The 16702-nt window shown below is 42.6% G+C and overlaps 1 long non-coding RNA gene across 2 annotated transcripts; it reads right to left on the bottom strand.

Annotated features, from left to right (window-relative positions):
• Positions 1–494: 494 nt before the first annotated feature.
• LOC135313061 (uncharacterized) lies at positions 495–16269 on the bottom strand. Of its 2 annotated transcripts, XR_010372639.1 has the most exons (4): positions 15879–16269; positions 15287–15424; positions 2622–2724; positions 495–1974 (listed from the first exon to the last, which is right to left on the bottom strand). It is a non-coding gene; the product is annotated as an uncharacterized LOC135313061 (long non-coding RNA). The 2 variants fall into 2 exon arrangements; XR_010372640.1 differs by lacking the exon at positions 2622–2724.
• Between the last annotated feature and the right edge of the window lie 433 nt (positions 16270–16702).

Below are 16702 nucleotides of genomic sequence, written 5' to 3'. Positions count from 1 at the left end.
ATGAATACGAGCAAAACCTAGAAATGTTTCTGCCTCTGTGCCTGCTACTAAGATTTAAATGAAAAGTAGCAAGATAAAATTATATGTTTGTTCTCTGTAACTCTGATGCCTACTTATTAGAGAATAAGCCTGAAAAACCAACGATTTTTTCTTCTATTTCAAATTAAACAGATCAGATCTATGTTGCAAAACTTCCCTGATGTAATTCAGGGAAAGGTGGCAAAAGATACCATCCCATATAAACACATTTTGGCAAGGGTCCCTGGTGTCAACACGATGACAAGAGCTGGTATGGTTTATTTCACCCAAAAGAATAAGGAGTCTTGCCATGCCCACACTGGTAAGTGCGTGCCCTGGGAAAACACTCCTTCCTCAGACTTGGCTGTGCTGCTCTACTCAGGATGGACTGCTGCAGCTGATATTTTTGTAACTCCATTTAGTGCTAAAGTCACTTCTTGTGTACTAGCTGAAAAAAAAAAAAGAAACCACCACCTATTCTCTGAGTGTTCTCTTTTACTCATTTCCCAATATAAATTTTGTTTTTCAAGAACACAAGAAGTGATAAAACAATATTCAGACTTGTTTTACTCTCTTGTTGCTCACAGCTCAAACTCCTGAATTTCTTTTCTTGCAGACATCCTTAGAAATGATGTAGGTGTCACTGAAATTGGGAATAAACCTCATAACACCAATGTAGTGTTAAAAGGCAGCCATTCTTTATTCACAGCGCCGGATGCACGGGGGATCGCTCCCCCTAACGTGTATACCTTACACACCTTTCCCATGGGATTTATATAGACCAAAAATATACATATTCATTTTATCCGTACATATTCAGTATTTTTCGCTTTGGTGACTGGCACAAACTTGCTCGCTTCACATGTAAATTAATGCACAGACTCAGTTGTCCTTTCCCATTGTTCTCCTTTGAGTAGGTGGTGTTACTTGGGTAGGTGGTCCGTGAGTCCGTGGTCGCGATCTCCCCCCTGCAGGAATTGTCTTTTACTTACTTGGTTCTTAATCTTGGCAGTCCTGGCCAGTTTTCTTAGTCCACTACATGGAACCACATTTTGTCATCCTCTTCTGACAGAAGCATATTGTCTATTGTTTCGTTCGCATTAATGATTACCTAGAGAGTAAAATACAGATCAAGGAACACACTGATCTGTGTACTCCATGTCCCCAGACCCCAGCCCAGTTGGACAGGGCTGTACAAGGAATATAGCAACATCCGTGGTTGGTTTATTCCATCACTCTGGTTACATAGGGACATCACAACTTGAATCACAGTCTTTACTCAGCATCAAAGCTAGTGGGTCTCGCATTCAAGTGCACGGCAAAGTCATGAACTTAACCCTTGGGCTTTCCCTGCTTACTAATACATCAACATTGAGACGTCTCATTTCTAAAACAATACTCGGACCTTTGTGCCCTCTGCAACCTTTCAGTATTACCTCAGTATAATTGGAGCCAGGGCACAAAACGTGCTCATTCGTCTCTGTATGATGATCATAACAGAAGGAAGAAAAAAAAAATCTCTTCTAATTGTGAAGGAAAAGGTCTACAATATCCATACTCAGGCAAAAACTACTGGCAGGACAGGATTTTGCGCTCTGGAGATTTTTGCTTACTTTAAGCAGAACTATGTGTTGAAGCTGATGTTTTTATCCAATCTTTCTCCATCAAAAAAACCTCCAAAACAAGACAATATTTGAAGGAATTAAGCTAAGGCTGAATGTAGAGCGGCTAGTGTCATCAATGCTGAGCAAATACGTGACTAAGCTTTGACTTGCATCAGACTGTCACACAAAGCTCTTCTGTTTCTTCTTCCCCTCGAAGCTCCCCAGTCACTTTCATGGCACTTGCCCTTCCCAGGATTAGCCCAAATTAGGTCAGAGTTTATCTGAGGAGGGGAATGACTCTCTTTTCTGCTTTCTGTTTGCACACTGCCAGGGATGAGATGATCAGGGGCTCCTTCAAGTTGTAAAAATAAGAACTAGTGTTAGGATCTGTCTGACACATTGGCATAAAGTCAGAAAAACTCTCTGGAGTTAACAGTAATTGAGTGATCAGATGCAAATTTTGGAGTTCAGACCTGCATTCCCCCTTGTGCCTACAAAACCCTGGGAGAACAGGACTGAGCTCCAGGAAATATTCTCCCTTCAAACTGATGAACAGAAATCTGTCCCCAGTGGTGACATTTATTTTTTGTCCTTAATTTTTCCTGTAAACTTGAAGGTTGGGGTATCACTTGTGTTGCCCTTTTTTTTTTTTTTTTTTTAAAGTCAATTTAAGCTCATTTGGACACCCTGAGATATACTTGAAACCTGTTAAAATTTAGTCTTTTTCCAGGGTAAAGCCTCCATCCTACACTAATCCACTATGGAAAAACTTCTTGGTTGGTGTGAAGACCTTCTGGAGTTTCAGGAAGAGTGAATTACAGAAGGAGGCAGAGTTAAATAAGCAGCATCACTTTCCTTTAATGACCCACTGACATACAAGGTTGTAGTGGAGACCTTGTAAAGCTCAGGTGAAAACAGTAGTAAAAGGACTCCTACATGCAAGGTTTGGGTAAAAACATGGGCACCACTTGTGTGATAAGACGTTCTCCAGACCCTTACATGGCTTTCCATGGACAACTGTCCCACCACTGGAACAGGCTTGAGACGTTATTAGGGGACACACAGGAAGAACAGCGGAGATTATCACAGGAACAAGAGAATCCTGGGGAAAAAAAAGTGTCAGATTTGAAATTTACCTGAAAAATATGGGGAAGGGTGGGCAGGAAAGAGGGAAGGAAGCCAAAAGTGGCCCCACAGGATGTGAAGTAAAAGTAAGTAAATGTAAACTTAGTTTATAGACGCAGTACTGCTTCCTGAGCTGGTTTTCTCACAAGCAGAATAGGAGTAATGTTCAGTTTGAACAGAAATATTATTTTTTTAAAAACACACAAACTGCCTAATGAAGAAAGACATCATCATGAACTGAAAATCCGCATCCTTCAGGAGATTCTAAAAATCCCCCCAGGTAACTACAAAGCAACTGTTGGCAGCTCCTCACATACTTGACATCCTCTGTTTACAAAGATCTGCAAAGCAAAGACACTGGTTAAATGTGAGTGTAGAGATTTCACCCAGTCAAGTGTGTGCTCTGGGAACCTTGCTGTCATAGGACAGCCAGCAATCTGCTTTTGAATGTGACAAAGTTATAGCCGGATGGAAAACATAGAGAAGGGGGGGCGGGAAAGAGCTATTATCTTCTGAATGTCACTAAAAAGGTCTTTTTGGTACAATCCACCAGGAGACATTAGTGCAAGCTACAACAATGCTATGGTTATAAAAAAGATAGCCCAGAGGAATTTTGGACATGGACACATTTCAGCTTTACTGCTTTGCAGAAAATAAAACCACCCTGTTGAAAGCAAAACAGTCTCCCCACAGCCAGTCGTTGAAAAGGACAGACACTATATAGGAACTTACAAAATAAAGTAGTCATCAACACAAGCTAATGTAGATGCCTGTAATCCAGACCGCTGCAACTGTTCAATATTACTGCTTTCTGGAAGCAACATGCATTGCCAATCAAAGCCCAAGGCCTTGCAAAGTAATTGGTGAGCAAAACAGATGGAAAAGCTAACTGAGATTCTGAGCGGCGTAGTTAGAGGAGGAGATAAAATCTGAATCCAGAAAAAGTCATGCATGAAGTGATTTCAAATCCTTCTATACTGTTGTTTTAGTGACATGAGCTCCCCTCCTGTCAACACCCATCCAAAAAAAAAAAAAAAAAAAAAGATTGGGAATTTTCTGTTTTCACTGCAAACATGTAACATCTGCCCAGCACCATCAGGGTGTAGCCGCAGAAGCAACTCTTCTGGTCTAAGCTCGTACAGGGTATAGGCGTGTCCCCCAGTACTCAGCCCTGCAAGGCTGTGCTCACCACACTGTCTTCTCCCCATCTTTTAATGATGAACAAGGGAGCTGAGTGCAAAGAATCCAAAAACAAATTGAGGAGACCCAAACAAATTAAAAATGTACTTGCCAATACATCACCATCCAACTAATCTGCTCTAATTTCAGGGTATGTGCAGGGTATGTCCGCTTTTGCGGACAGTATAGCTTATGGGGAGCAATCCTGACGCCTGCAGTCAGGTTATTTTTATGAATGAGGGTTTCTGGATCCTGCCCTTAAACAGAAAACTATTCAAGACACATGCAGACTAGACCAAAAAATTAAGTAGCTACAGCACAGTTTGCAGCTTCATTTCACAGGGCTTGCCATCACATGGCTTTTCTTCCCACAAGCACACATCATTATTATTGCTTCTAATGAAGGTGTGTAATAATCTACAGTTTAATAAACAAGAATATTGAAAAATTACTTAGGCCTCTACAAGGAAGACTCTTGCTATCCGCTGCCCACAGAAATTTATGTAAATATCAGTCACCTGTTATTTTGGGGTGGAACTTATCATCAGTTTGTTAAACTCCTATTAGAAGTCATATATATACACAGACACACATATATATCTGATATATATATTATTTTTTATATATATATAAAAAAATCAGACTGATGTTTCTGTAATATCTATTAGCAGTCTACAGAAATCCCAGATTCACTAAGGCCAAGCGCTTTTTTTCCTATAGCACTCCTTCCCAAGGAAAAGTTATCTCAGATGGTAAAGCCGAACTGGGGATTATTTTTATACAGCAAGATCTTGGCTGCATGATGGAAAAATTAAAGAAGCCTGCCGAGCAGCTAAAATACTACACCTCCAAGTATGTTTGGATGACAGCCAAAGTCTTGGAATTGTTTTGCCATGAAATCTGCTTTTAGACGGGAAGAACGGGAAAGTTTTCAGTCTGGAAGAGGCTTCATGATGAAAAGCTTGGAAATCAAGCCCATTATTCGCACCCAATCAAGCCTGTCCCTCCCTGCTCCTTGCTCCCCTGTCCATGCCCAGCACAGGCATGCCCGAGCATACAAGTGCACCCCACACACCGCACATGCTCTGTGCCTCTTACATACTTTTGAACATTGTTTTCAACTGGCTGCTCATTATTTAATTCAAAATCATGTTGCTGATTTGCCATTTGAGTGAGCTATGCTTCATTCACATAACACAGGTCACAGAGATGACTGTCCTTTAAAATAAGTTCTTTGCCAGTATTATATATTATATCCAAACCTCCTGGCTCCTAAAGACAAACTAAGTTCAGTGTTACAAAGAGGCTCTACCTGCTTTTTCCTCTGTCTGCCTGCACTGCAGCTTTCATCTGCAGTTGCATTTCATACATCACACACTCTTACCTGACACCTTGGTTTCTGTAGAGTCAGTACAGCACAGATATACATTTAAAATGCAGGTGACGTACAGAACTGTACTGCTTTTGTGGCCATAATACAGGGAGCTCTCCAGGGCCACTGTTGCTGGTGAATTATTGCAGTCATGCTCTCACTGAAGGCAGCAAGAACAGAGTCCAGGGCCTAATCCTGGAAATCACAGGCAACTAAAAGGCAGAGCCTGCACACCCGTGAAACACTCCCCGAAGCAGGGTATCTTTGCCAGCTTTGCTTCATCTGGGACACCCAAGGGGTGCCCTCTACCCCTATCCAGGCCTGCATGTAGCTGGGCATCCACCTGTTGCACCCAGCAAGGACTGGATGCGGTGCAGAAGCAGCCCCAGCAGCTGCAAGAACACTTGCTCTACATTGATCCCATCTCTGTTTCCATACAAACTATTCAAAAGGTTTTCATAACACCAGCTTGGCGCCACCCTAGGTATTAGACTATATAGATATTGTTGTGGTTTCACAACAATAAATCTAATTTCACAACTCCTGCTCTTGAATCAAAATTGCCTTGCATCAGATGGTGGCAGCCTAAGGTTTGCTATGTCACATTTCTGGGAGAAGTTGTGACAAGTTAACACTGCAGTGGCAGGCTTTGGGCTAGCTCAGGTACCGTCTCCTCCTCTTTTCATATTGGCATCAGAGTGCATGGGCACCATGAACTCTGTGTCAGCTGCTCTAGTGCAGAGGATGGAAAGGCAGTTGCATGTCCTCAGCTGATCTGTGCTGTGCTATTACTGGCACTGCTTGAGCCGCGCTGAACCAGTGTGCATGCCTTCCCAATATCACCGTGGAAAGCTGTGAGCACTGACACAAGGCAGTGCCACAAGGGCTCCAACACTGCTATCTGATTTTAATCCAAATCTGATTAAGCCTGTCTTACACCCAATCTTGCCCTCCCTCCTTTTCTCCCACCTGCAGAACCACCAATTTAAACTGGATCTTAACTCTGAATTTCAAGTAAGCAACTTTTCCCTCCCCAGAAGTGTTGTAATAACCACTTGGTTCTAGAATATTAACTTCATTAAAATATTTATTGGTGTAATTTATGTGATTGAAATACAGATTTTAGACAAACAGGTGTAGAGAAAATAATTTCAAATTAATACATAGAGACCCTTTGCCTCCAAGTTATTTTTGTTCCAAGTTTGGGAGAGCATGAAAATTGTCATACACATGTATGGCAGGGAATGTGGCTGGGGTTTTAGTCACTGAAGGCTAAGCATGACTGAGAGACATTTAGGCATTGCTTTGAAGACTTTTGTCTGTGCTACATCTGTACTTAGCAACCTGTAGGCAATTTCATAATTACAGTTTTACCCAGCCTCCTCTAGGATCACTTGCAGGTACTACTGAAGGGTAACACAGCCCCTCATGGCTTTGAAAACTGAAGAGAGTTCATTACAACCCCATAGTTAATTCACAGCTACTGAGCACCAACTTGGCAAGCCATGGGAGGCAAAGTCTACCTAGCTTGGCTCACAGAACTTGTTTACAGCAGTCAGCTGCTTGGTCTCACCTTGCCCCTTCAGCCATAAGGAGGAAAAGAGTCTGCAAAAAGGACAAGACGGCTCTCATAGCCCTGAAAGAGGCTTACAGAGTTGAACAAGGAACAAGTTATGCCTCCATGACCTCAGTGCACCTTCCCCTGCTGCCCATGCAGGGTACTCACCTACAGCCAACCCTGATCTCATGGAGAACATCTTACAGGCTTTGAGGAGACTTTGTGATGGAACCCCTCCAGCACACTTCTCATTTGGCTATGTTTCATCTACAAGCCACTCTCTCTCATTACAGAATCATCAGAATCCATAGATTTTATGCATATACATCCTATATGATACTTCACCCAGGTCATCAAATCCATCACGTAAATTTTTCAAATACTTCTGCCATCAGCTCCAGGACAGTGAGTGAAAAGGTTGGGGTGGCCTCACTACTCTGTAGTCTAGCAGAGCTCAGCTAGCATGTGATACCTGGCTCTCCTGATCCACTCTGGATTAGGGTGGCACAGATTTATCAATGGATGGCATTGATCAACTAATGGTAGATAAAATGAGGCATGGGCCACTTCCAAAGCCTTGAACTTTAGCATCTTGGGCTGTTATTATAAGAGTCTCAGAGTAGTAGGGGGAATAGTCTCTATTCCTGACCTACTGCTGTCATGAAACCTGCTTACATTGTCCTGAGATCTGCTTGTGTTGAAAGGGATTTTTCTGTTGCAAGATGAATCACAGTATCACACAATCACAGAATGGTAGGCTTTTGAAGGGACCTCTAATAAACAGAATACACAGAATTGTAAAGGTTGGAAAAGACATTTAAAATCAAGTCCAGCTGTAAACCTAACACTGCCAGTTCACTGTTAAACCATGTCCCCAAGCACCATATCCAAATGTCTTTTAAATACCTCCATGGGTGGTGACTCCACCACTTCCCTGGGCAGCCTGTTCCAATCCCTGACAACCCTTTCAGTGAAGTTATATTTCCTAATATCCAGTCTAAACCTCCCCTGATGCAGCTTGAGGCCATTTTGCTCTTGTCCTATCTCTTTTTACTTGGGAGAACAGACCAACACCCACCTCACTACAACCTCCTTTCAGGTAGTTGTAGAGCGCAATAAGGTCTCCCCTCAGCTTCCTCTTCTCCAGGCTAAACAACCCCAGTTCCCTCAACCTCTCCTCATAAGACTTGTTCTCCAGACCCTTCACCAGCTTCATTGCTCTTCTTTGTACATGCCCCAGCAGCTCAATGTCTTTCTTGTAGTGAGGGGCTGAAAACCAAACACAATATTTGAGGTGTGGCCTCACCAGTGCCGAGTACAGGGGGAAAAGATGGCCAGTCATTGACAACTTTTACATTACACTGGGTGATATGTTTCTATATTATGTTGCATACCTGCTAGGAATATTTTTTATGAAGTTATTTTACTGCTTCATGTCTTCTTTTTGATCCTGAATATCCTCAGAAAACAAATATTCCATTTAAATGCCTTGCCTGTCTTTTGAAACACACAGATTAAGCCATTACAAACATTCCCAAAGGCAATACCTCGAAGCGTGGTTTATTTTTCCTGAGCTCCACTAACTAAGGTTGTCTGAGTCATGGATTTTCTGCCTGCTTAAGTTTGTAGTCTAACTATTACTCCTAAGTACAGTACTGAAGCCCAGTGTTGCAAGTCCAAGGGTTTCTGTTTCCTTCTTGCGTATAGCCAGAGATTTGACTTTGCTCTGGCAGCCCTGTTGTACCAATCATACATGGTTAGTCCTGAGCACTCAGCATTTCTCAGCAGTCTAGGCAGATCTGAATTGTGCTTGCTCTGAGGATGAAGCAGAATGGCACATCTTGCTCTCCCCTTTGGAGGGGTCAAAATTCAACTGTGCAGTGGTGGCAGAAGGGCTCTGACAGACACTGTTGTCTCAGAGAGGCTCACAGTACTAAAGCTAAGCGAGTTCCCTGAACCCAGTAACAGGAGGCCATGGTCTAGCTCAGCTTTTTGCATGTTTACACATCCACAGTATTCAGCCTATTCTTGTTCATCACCTCATCACCTGCAAAATACATATATACGGTGCTGCTGACCTGGGAAGAAGAGTGAAGGGTAAAACAATGAACTTGCCTCCCCATCAATGCCCCTACCTCCCTGCTGGCATAACCTGAGATTTGGAGGCTCCATGTGCCTAATGTAGGTGTCCCCCAACTCCTTCTTCAGGACATAATTTTCCACCCACATCTGCCTACCCTTGGGCAACTCTCAACTTTGCTTGCATCTAATGCCAGATTAGACAGCTCAGTTCCTTGTACTACCAAATAGTTTAACATACTATAAACAGGCAGAAATTCGGGTATGACTTTGAGCCCTAGTGTTATCTCAGGACTCCTGACCAAGACACTCAGAATCAGTTTTCCCCTTCTCTAAAATCAAGTAACAACCAAGTTCTCCTTTGCAGACCACTGTGCTGGTACTACCTAACAGTGCTGAGGTACTCTGATAAACTGGTATCAGAATCTACAGAAACACCATGTATTTGCTCCAGTCTTCAAAAGGGATCACCTTTCCCAATTTGTTGATTGGCTTTGTAGTTGTTTGGGTGTGACATTAATATTACGCTTACATGCATTTGTACTTATCACTCTCAAAGCATTTTGACACAGTATGGTGCAAACAGACATATCGCTGCATGAAAACTGAAAGTTTGTCTGCACAAAGAAATCAAATTCATCAGACCAAAACAGCTTTCAAATCGGCTTCTTTTGATAAATCTGTACAACTCTCCTGTGTGGATGTTACTGTGACTGTTTAAGAATAGTTAGGCTGGCATCACATCATGCACCAATAGCAGAGCGCTCACACAAAGGAGTTCAGCTTTTGCGCTGTTATGTATTAGCAGATACTATTTTATTAAATCAGATTTCATCTCAAGAGAGGTTGGGAAAGAGGGAGGCTAGGTTGTTATCATTCTCTGTATCTTTTTTCATTGTTAAGTCGGTTTTTGGAATGGTTATATGGGTATTCTTGCAAAACGAATTCTAATTCACTGCATAAGTCTATTTGTTTACTTTGGTTCCAAATAAAGCTGAGTGTGACGCGTCAGTGTATGTGTTCTCAACGGTAGGGCTTTCTTACATGTCACCACAGGTATATTTTATCTTACAGCTGGCATCTACACATTTATTTTCTTCCCTGAACAGTCATAGGAGAATGGTTTCAGAGAGACAAAAGGGAAATATCTGTTCTGCTTAAGAGTGACAAGTGAGCAGGAAAAACTTAAGAGTGAGTAAAACTGCACTATGGACCATGAGCTCAAATTGGAAACCAGACATTGTTTTGCTTGCAGTTTAAGTCCAAAGTGATCACAAATTATACCAAAACCCAACCCACTTTGGCTGAAAGAGGATCACTGCATTTGAAAATGAGTCAAGAAAGGGATGCTTAATCACACACAAGGCTTCTGCCTTCAAGCCCTGCAGCTAGACTTAGAGAAATACACCCTGACCCGAAAATCCAGTATAGTATCTAATTTTTCTCACACTTCTCATCTTGGATCAAACCCAAGAAAGGGATAACAGACTTAGGGAGGTGGGTAGTCTCTGCTGTATTGCTGCAGCTTGCAATCCCCACTATCTCCATCATCCTCATGTAGCCCTGTACAATCTCTTCTCTGCTGTGTTATTACCTGGACTTCACCTAGCTCTTTCCCACCAGCCTTCTGATTCAAGACTTTTCTTCCTCTGTCTTCCTAATTTGTTGCAATCAACCACAGCAATTCCATTTTCTGCTCAAGGAACCACCCCATCCCTCATCTGTATGTTTTATCATCATCATAACTTCATTCAATTCACAGCTTTTTTTTTTTTTCTTCCATTCAAAAGAAGGGTGTTGAATTAAGATGTCCTTTGGAAACAGTTCCTCCCCAATTCCTCATCTAACATATAGCTGCTCTTTGGCCACCAGCTCCCTAAGGTTTTTCCTGAGACACTCCTTCATCCTGTGAGATCTGGTTTGCAAGCAATGATTATATTTTGGCTTTTTCTTCTTGGCTTCACCTACTCTTATCCTTTAGCATGGTGCTATTTCTCACTGTTCTGTATCCTCTTCTGCTTTTGATTCCTTTTCCCTTCCCTTTTATTTCAACTTCTGTCTAGCTAACCAGCCCTAGTAGTTCATCAACACCTGTCACCTGGGTTGATGCTAAAATCTTTGAGAGGAATCTTGTTGCAAGGATGGTGTTTCTCATCACAACAGTATTGTCTTCTCTTCCAGAGACACCATCTCGCCCAGTTTAGCCCTTGCCTCTAACATTATGCCTTTCCACCAGTCCTCTTTGCACAAGATCTTGCTGATTTAATCCAAGAAAACGTAACCATATTTATTTCCCTACAATTCTCCTTTCATCCTCCCATGTCACCAGATCTTCACAGGAGTTGATCTCACTTCCAGCCTAGGACAACAAATGCCACCAGTACTCAACATCAAAGCAAAACAAAAAATTCCCAACATTCCCCCCCCCCAGCAAATAAAACCAAAATCCATCTGTCAGAGCTTATTCCATAAGCAAGAGAGGAAAAAGAGCATTCAGATCCCTTAACAAAATTTCTCAGCATCCTTTCAGAGCAAGAATCAGTACTTGCCTCAAAATAATCCAGCAGCTACAAATGTAGTTCTTCTGCAGGGCCCTTCCTTAGGCAAGTAAACAATCCTAAGAGGAGCCTCAAATCTCACCTGCTCCTTCTGTGCTGGGGCCCAGTATATCAGCTAGGTATCATGTCCCTGAGCTCACTCCCAGCACCTCCATGCTGCTTGGTTAAACAGGACCAGCTGTGCCCCTACATCCTTAAAAGCCTTTGCTCCCTGTTACACGGCTCTTTTCTCTAACGCCTTACTTGTACTGGTGACCTCATCCCATCTGAGGGACAGATGTAGCTCACACCAGCTCCCCTCCCCTTACCCTGCTTCTAAACCTGCTCTTCTTCCCTCCCAATCTCCCAATGCAGACCTTTTAGGCTCTCCCAACTACTGACATCACACTTAGTCACTGCCTTTCTGAGATGCTTCCATATTTTCCTCCTTCCTTCCATCTTAATGCTTTCTTAATGCACTGCTACACTAAGAAAGCCTTCAGAAAGACCTTTAGTCTTTCCCTAGACCCTTTGGTCTGCTGGGACCACCATCAATGAAGCTGTACTACAGCTTCTCAGTTTCCTTCTACCCTGCCAAAACACCTTTAGCCTTTGACCCAGACTGAGCTCTTTGGGGTGGGAATGTTTGTTTGCTCAGAACCTATCAGCACCTGGTCCAAGAGCAAACTTCTAGGTGCTACAGTAATTAATTACAACAATTCAGCCACCTACGGCAGAACATTTCACTTTAGAGAGATATTTCCTTCCTATTTTGTTTTGAAGTATCTGTTTTACTCAGTTGTCTTACCGGTCCTCAGGCTAAGTGGAAAGGAAGGAGAAAACTGCATGGAAATCTTAAGATGGATAAGCAGAATGGCAGTATTCCTTGAAGGCAACAGCCTTCATGCTAAAAATAATTTCATCTGGACAATTACGGTTTTAAATCCTGGCTCAGTACACAGAGATTTCAAACCCGTGGACCATAGGTCATTGTGGCTTTTCCTGCAGCTCAGTAAGACTAGTCGTAAATTTGCATTAATTTCAACAGTTTCAGGCCTCCACCATTTACTCACCACTACATTTTCTTTTTTTCTTTTGACATTTTCAATACAGGAGTTCACCTTGTCATTTCAAAGTACCTTTTCAAACAAAATTTAATTTTAAAATAGAGTGAGAGCAAAAAAGAGTGTTTTATCAAGCCAGTGCAGAATTGTGGGATCTCTGTTTCAGCAAAAAAAAACCCTGAAGCCAAAATTACTTCAATTTCTCCAATTTTTTGCCATTCTTACCAACCCATAAAAATGTTATTAGCACAACTGCAGTCTGCAAGCAGCTGCCTTAGCTTAAGTAGCACGTCACCTTCTCTTGGTTTCCAGTGCAACAAAAAAATGGACAGGTTTTAATGTTATTTTTGCACCAACACTACTGATGGCATTGTTACAGGAACCCCACTGCAGATTCCTGAGTGCCACCTGGTGGCCCTCTACCTCTTCATGCCCTACACCTGTCCAAGCACACCTTGGTGGCACGGTGCTCCGCCAAAACACAGGCTTGGGCTAAGTGCCCAAGAGCCGCACCTACACTAAGCTGTGCAGGCAGACCGCCTGGGAAACGTCCCTGCAAACCCTATGGCCACATCCCCATGGCCTATGTGTGCGGAGGCCAAGATATTCCAGGTGCCTTTCCCACGACTGTCCATCAGCCCCTATTCAGTTTCTGTGAGCAGAGGAGATCAGGTCCATGAAGATTTGTGTGGATGCAAGACGCGCTTTAAACACACCAACCAGTAAAAGACAACTAAGGTGCATCCTGACCTCGCAGATCACATTAAATCTGCAAAACTGGGCTGAGCCGGGCTTCTTTGTTGGGGTCACCAGCACCATGGGCAAGAGGGACAGGGCATGGCTTCCCACACTTGAGGCAGCCTTTGTGACCTTTGTGCCTTCTGAGGCTCCAGCAGACACAGTTTCCTGGGGCCTGGACTCGTCCTTTACGCACTCCCAGCGCCATGCCTGCGGCTCACCTCTGCCTGACTTGCAACACCGCTTTTTCCACAGCATTTCATCAGACTGCTGTAGCAATTTGGGCCCATACATACTCTCTTTCAGGCTGTCTTTGCCAGCCCTGTTGTGACACTGCATCTTGGAGCAACATGTACCCATCCATAAACTGCAAAACTATTTAAAGTGGTCGTCTCTGCAGTTTCTTAAGCAGCAAAAACTGCAGAATAATGTGTTGGGAAGATAGTATTTTGCAGGTAACAAGTGTTATGTATTTTCTGGGAATCTACCTCAACCTTTTCTTCAGCGTGCAAGGTAGATAGAGCGGAGAGAACTGTAGCTGTTATGGGAAAAGTTATGTAGGTAAAAGGTTAAAATAATGTCATTGGCTTGGGCTTCCCACAAGTTATCTGAGATCAGTTAACCATTCACAAATGCTGAGGTGCCCTCAGGGGACAAAATAGGATTGCTCTGCTCCCATTGGTACAGATAATTAGAGGTTATTCAGGAGAGAATCGCTGAGGCAACAGATAACCTAATAAAGAAGGGAGAAGGTTACAAAAGCCAACTCTGATTTTCACAATAATGGTACAACCTGCACAGGATTCTACAAAAAAAACCCAAACAAAAACCTCGGGTCTCCCAGGACTATGGCAAGCACAGTTTTCAATGAAAAACACATAGAAACATCCATGTTCTTGCACATTAGTATTCACATCTGCAAATTTCAACATGCTAACTCACCCATGCCTCTCACTGTTGGCCCAGGGCCCACATAAATATAATTATAATATTTTATAGGTGGGTCCATATATCTAAAGGCTAACCAGATCAGACATGGTTTACACAATCCAGTCAAAGACTGGAAGAGCCCCTGCACAGCTGTCTGGCAGCGATAGTGGCTCTTTGGTCCATCTGAAATCCTTCTAACAGCTTTTATCCCAAGCCACCAAAGTGTTCTCAACGTGTCGCTGAGGAAAACCATGCACGTCATGCCGGTTTACACAATTTTAACTCAATTATCCTTTTAAAACACAGAATACATATCTACTGCTTGTAAAGCCTATTTGTATTATATTATTTGTTAAAAAAAAACCTGTAAATGATGCTACAATTCCATATAAAACAGAGATCCACATGTCTGCAGGACAGTATGCAGGCAGAGGTGACCCAAAGCTGTTTTAGCACCATATCATGATGGCATTCTTAAACAATTTTTTTCTTAAACACGTTTAAGGTTTAAAAATACCCATTTGTTCTTAAAATCCCGTATTACACTTAGAGACTTTTTAGTTAAAATTTCAGGTTAAAATGCTTCTATTTTATCTGAAAATGCAAAGTTCAGACTGACTCAATCTTGATAATATGTGTTCTGCTAAAACTCCCAATTTCAATGACAGTTTCTTGAGTAACAGCAGAAGGCTAAGTACCTAGTTTAAAAGTGACTTTCAAAGCTAGTAAACAAGCCAATCTAAAGATCACCACACCTTTCTTACCAGGAGAGTCCCTAGCTGCAAGGCAAAGATCAAAAGAAACACCTGGCAGAAAATTAAGAAATGCCAATATTTCTAGGCATCCCACCTCAAGTAATTCCCAAGACATCAGATTTACACTACAGTTGGGGTTAATAGTATTCTTTCTTTCCCTACCTGCAAAAGGGAAAGGAACTACCTAAAGCACAAGAGAAACAGAATAAGGAGGCACGATTGGAGGTGGATTGATATTATTTGTCAGTGCTGAAATGTCAACATAATCCAGGTTTGCTCCTTGAGATCCTCCTGAATAAAATACGCTGCCCTGCTGAAAACACCTACCAGTTCCATCAATGTCTTCCAGGGGTTGACAGCTCACCGTGTTACCAACCAGAATACATCGGTCCAGCCACACCTTCTCCACAGCTCAATTCATCTTGAGCCATCACACCTCCTTTCTTTTCTCTGGTCCTCACTGAACTGCAGAGCGAGAGGGCAAAAGCAAGTCACTCTTATAGGGAAACGGGTCTTCGTTAGACTGCTGCAAAACCAGTCCTAGTGCTGTGCAGGTACAGCTCAGACACCAAAAGATGCAGGTCTCTGCCAGAGTCCTGGCTTTCAGCATTTAGTGAACTCAGGAAAATAAACCAGTAGAATTGTCTTGGAGAAGACTTAAGCTATGTCTTGCCTACAAGCCTTGAGTCCCATCAAAAAGGAAGGCAATCAGAAATCGGTCTTGATTTCTGGTAACAGGCAACTAAAAAGCATTTTGTAGGATATTTCAGTTAAGCAAGGCAGATGAAGCCAACTGTGAAACATTATACGAAAGAATTAAGAGTAAGGTGCCTCATGAAATTTAGACCTGTAGCAGTATGGTTTTGAGCACAAAAAGAAAGGGGAAAGGGAATCTGACTAGTGTGAGGTAAAGAGCTACCTTTGAGAAGCTTGGTGGACCTCTAACAGGAGACATAATTCAGATCTGGGATAAAAAGACATTTAGCAAGGTGCTGCAGGAAGATCCAGAATTAGCCTGGGACAAAGCAATGAAAATTTTCCAGCCAAAGACAGGCGCCTCCATTACACTGACACAGAGCAACGTCACAGCATATGGCAGCGCTCTGATACCACGAGCACAGATGAGAATCTAAAGTAGCAGATGAAAGCAGATGTGAATCAGAGAGACATGAAGGAGACCAGTGCCAAAGTTCACAAGAAATCAGAGAATACTCTGGAAAGACGGCCAATGCCAAGGTTTTTTTTCTATACTTCACATGTCAGCATTGTGGTGCTCTTAGCATGCCAAGCCACCACCAAAAGGGCCTCCCTCTCCCCCTGCTCCCTTGAAAAATGTTGACTTTTTAAAGCCCCAGATAGAAGATTTGTGATTTAGACTACAAACTTATGTAACACGCAGAATGAAAGACTGGTGAAGGGCAAAGTCCAGAGCTGAGCTGACGTGTCAATCCAAGTCAAATACATGCTGTTTGGTCTCTCATGGACTGTGAACAACAGTTGTTGGATGAACTACGCTGGACCAAGCCCTGAAGCAAGCCATCAGATCTCCTAGCACAGGATGGTCTGGCCAGCATTTTTTTGGGCATTATCACAGATCTCAGGATTAAACCAGGTTTCAACTGAAGGTACCAGCAGGCTGACTCCTAGCATGACATATTAGAAGAGATGAATGGCAACTGTTAGATCTCGAAAAGCCTCAGTGAAATGCCTCAAGTGGAAAGCAACAAGTGTCTCAACTCTGGA

Source organism: Phalacrocorax carbo, chromosome 4 (genome assembly GCF_963921805.1).
Source record: "Phalacrocorax carbo chromosome 4, bPhaCar2.1, whole genome shotgun sequence".
Lineage (NCBI taxonomy): Eukaryota > Metazoa > Chordata > Aves > Suliformes > Phalacrocoracidae > Phalacrocorax > Phalacrocorax carbo.
The sequence above is the reverse complement of the archived record's forward strand: the minus strand, read 5'-3'. Positions and strand labels throughout refer to the sequence as shown.